This window comes from Sciurus vulgaris (assembly GCF_902686455.1).
Source record: "Sciurus vulgaris genome assembly, chromosome: 12".
In the NCBI taxonomy this organism is placed as follows: domain Eukaryota; kingdom Metazoa; phylum Chordata; class Mammalia; order Rodentia; family Sciuridae; genus Sciurus; species Sciurus vulgaris.
Window position 1 is genome coordinate 77,857,864 of NC_136473.1, and position 4,116 is coordinate 77,861,979.

Sequence of the window (4,116 nt, forward strand, 5' to 3'; positions counted from 1 at the left end):
TTAGTATTTAATCTAGCCCCTCCTCTCCATTTTATGAGTCCTTTGAAAGCAAAAAGTAACACTCCCAGCCTGCTGTCACTTTCTTTTAACTAAAAGATCATCGATTACAACCGGAATACCACATGCATTAAGATAAGGCCTCGACTGTTTTGTTTCTAAATGAACAAATAAGATAAAAGGTTTCAGGCTGCTATTTATAAGCACTTTTCAGCAAATAAGGTTGTGGGTGTAAAGAGTCTCCATTCCCAGTAAATGAGAAGCCTCATCTGACAGGCCATTAGAGGGTCCACCTGAACCCTCTTGCACTTGACTTTGCCAAACAGGTTAAGGGTTCTAATTCCAGCCTGCAAGAGGTGCTGTAGACACAGTGTGGCTCCCTTGCTCAGGAGAGTCCTCTGGTTTCTTGGTTTCTCTTCCTCTCCCTCTTTCTCACTCTCTTTCCCTCTCTCCATGCTGGGGATCAAACCCAAGGCCGTAGGCATGTTAGGCAAGTGCTATACCCCTGAACGATGTCCCCAGCTTTTTTTTTTTTTTTTTTTTTTTTTGCAGTTACTCAAAAGCACCCTTGGCAATCCATTCCTTGATTAGTTCAAGTATATAATGCAATTCCAATAGTGGGCAAAGATGAGGTGGAGGAATGAAAAGGGACAGTATCTCCAGGCAGTAGGGAAAGTCTGGGATTAGCTATTGCCATTCCATCTGCCACTGTATCACAAGTAGATTCAGGAAGCAACAGAAAATTCAGATATGAATACCTCCCAGAGAACAGCAAAGCAGTGTTTCCTAACCAGTGGCCCTGAGTGGTTCACCAGTGTTGTCCCAGGGACTTTATGTCCTTGAAAGTGGGATTAGAGTTCATTTCATTTGTTAAAATTCTTTAAATTTTGGGGGAGAGTATACTGGGGGTTGAACTGAGGGGTACTCGACCACTCAGCCACATCCCCAGCCCTATTTTGTATTTTATTTAGATACGGGGTCTCACCGAGTTGCTTAGGGCCTTGCCATTGTTGAGGCTGGCTTTGAATGCTCAATCCTCCTGCCCCAGCCTCCCCAGCTGCTGGGATTACAGGCGTGCACCACCATGCCTGGCAAAATTCTTTAAATTTTAAGAAACTTTAAATCAATTTCTTTTTTTTTCTCTAGATATTTAATGAATGCAAGATGCAGTGTGACCATATTCCATGAAATGTGATTACTAGTAGGGAAGTTGCAGCCCTACTGAACCAAACAAAAGTATTATGAGACAGCTAAAGGTTTATATAGGTGTGTTTGTTCTTAATTTCTATAATGTAGACAGTTTGATAAATAAGGTTGTTTCTTGTGCTTTTTCTATTTTAGGCGATTATGTACTTTAAATACAGATGAGGCACACACAAAATTTTTACTGGTTTGAGTTATAAATATTCTTTTTACTATAGACCTCCCCCTGCTGCAGTTTAGGTGAGAAGACCCAGACTTTGGTATAAATAACTTATATCCATGACAATATTTGAAGGATACATTAGTGTTCACTGTTGACATTTGTGTAGTCGTTTGGTAAGGGGGTGACTCTGGGCTGATGGATAAACACACTAAATTTAACACCTTGGTTATTTGCAGCCCTAACAAAACCACTGTTGGCAGGCATTGTGCTGGCTTTTAGGGTGTCTCCTGTCCCAAAAGTTGTTAACAAATGGCTATTAATTTTTGAACTGACCACTAGTCTCAAGGCACACTCAGAAAGCTGGTCTGGCACCACATTAATTTGCTTAATGAGCATAGTGGCCCTCTCTCTCTCCCCAGGTCCTCCTAAAGTATCTAGAATAGACTGAAAAGTCTTGACAGCAGATTCACAAGCAAACAATTCCTTGTCCTTCATAAATGCCTCCAGCTGAGGTAGAACCTGGCTCTTTCCTCTCTTGCTCTGCTTGTTCTGTGAGCACATTTTCTTTGAAGATAAAGCAGCAGCCTCCATCACTGAGGGCAGATACACATGTGATTAAAGCAGTAACATCCAGATTTACTCTTTTACACACATTGACCTTTATCTCTGTTGGAAATGCAACACTCGCTAGTATATTTTCCTGGTCTACTCTGGTCACCTGCAAAAGTCCTGGACCCTCATCCTCCGATCCACTCTCCTTAGTTGGAGCTCCTCAGGTGATCTGACAGAGAGTTGACTGCTACTATGTCTCCTCTCACAGATATGCCCATTTCTTTCAGCTTCTCTGCCATGGGGCTTGAGACACTATAAAATGCAAGATGATGTAAGGGTTGCTGTACTGCACTGGCTGCTGGAGACTGACCCAGAGGAAGTCTTCAGCCTGCTCAATGATGCTTTTGTCCCCATACTGGCCCCTGCCTAGCCAGATGTTATGCAGTGCTTTAGCCTTTCGGCCAATGGCTTTCACCCAAGTATGACCACCAATTGCAACTACATTCACTATCAAAGTCTGCATTTCTCCCAAGGTATCTGTGTAATCAGAGACATGGAGAACACTAACAACTTCTTCCAGATTTTCTGCTGATTCCACAATGGCTCTCAGATGTGTTAGATTTGTGCTTTGCAAATGGGATTCTTTAACAGCTACTTTCCCAGCTTCTGAGAATTTTAGTTCCCAGAAGAATTTTAATTCTGCTTTCAATTTACTGCACAGCATTGCACCACCTTCTATACCACCTTTTCTTGATCTTAAAAGTGATTCTGCTCTCTTAATCAGTTCCTTGGCTATGGCAATTTGTTCACAGAGCATGGAGCGTGCAGACATGCGACAGTATTATTCCTTTCCAGCAGCGCCCAAATCGCAAGCAGGGGCAGGCAGTCGCAGGCACGCGGAGAGGGGACCCGCTGGGAAACCTCACGTGGCAGCCCCCACCCCACTCAGCCGATGGTGCTCCCTTAAGTCAATTTCTTAAATGCAGAATGGGAGAATTACATATCAAGCCTTGGAAGTAGCTTTTTTTCCTTATTATCACACGTAATTAAATTTCAATGTGTATTGTAATATGCAAACCCAAACACTGTGTTTCCGTAAGATATATTTGTTGAATCTCTAGCAATTAGAGAAAAGAAAATCAAAACTACACTGAGATTCCATCCACTCCAGTCAGAATGGCAATTATCAAGAATACAAGCAACAATAAATGTCAGGTGAGGATGTGGGGACAAAGGCACACTCACACATTGCTGGTGGGACTGCAAATTGGTGCAATCACTCTGGAAAGCAGTGTGGAGATTCCTCAGAAAACTTGGTATGGAACCACCATTTGACCCAGCTATCCCACTCTTTGGTTTATACCCAAAGGACTTAAAATCAGCATACTACAGTGACACTGCCACATCAAAGTTTATGGCCACTTAGTTCACAATAGCTACACAATGGAACCAATCTAGGTGCCCTTCAACAGATGAATGGATAAAGAAACTGTGGTGTATATACATAATGGAATATTATTCAGCCTTAAAGAAGAATGAAATTATGGCATTTGCCGGTAAATGGATGGAACTGGAGAATATTATGCTAAGTGTAAACCAATCCCAGAAAACCAAAGGCAGAAAGTTTTCTCTGATATGCGGATGCTAATTAACAATAATGGGGGTAGTTAGAGGTATTTTGGACTATACAGAGGGGAGTGAAGGGAGGGGAGAGGGTATGGAAGTAGGAATGGTAGTAGAATGAATCAGACATTATTACCCCATGTGCATATATGACTACACTAACAGTGTAACGCTACATCATGTACAACCAGAAGAGTGAGAAGTTATACTGCATTTATGTATGATGTGTCAAGATGTATTCTACTGTCATGTATAACTAATTAGAACAAATAAAAAATAAATTAAACACACTAAAAAAAGATTTACTTGTTGAATAATCATATCTTTTTATGCAATTTATTTAAAGTAAATTAAGGAAAAGGCATCATTTGTTGAGTGGGGAAAAGCAGAAAATTGAATGTTATAGTAAAGTTTTATAATAAAATAAACATTATAGTGCAATTCTTTTTAAAAATTTTTTATTCATTCTTTAGAGTTGTACATGGCAGTAGAGTGTATTTTGACATATTCTACATACATGGAGTATAACTTCCCATTCTTGTGGTTATACAGGATGTGGAGTTTCACTGGTCACACAT

General features: G+C 40.7%; 1 pseudogene across 1 annotated transcript; it reads right to left on the minus strand.

Annotated features, from left to right (window-relative positions):
• Positions 1-1,501: 1,501 nt before the first annotated feature.
• Positions 1,502-2,747, minus strand: LOC306641973 (UPF0415 protein C7orf25-like; annotated as a pseudogene). The gene has a single exon. The product of its transcript is annotated as a UPF0415 protein C7orf25-like (transcript).
• Positions 2,748-4,116: the final 1,369 nt, after the last annotated feature.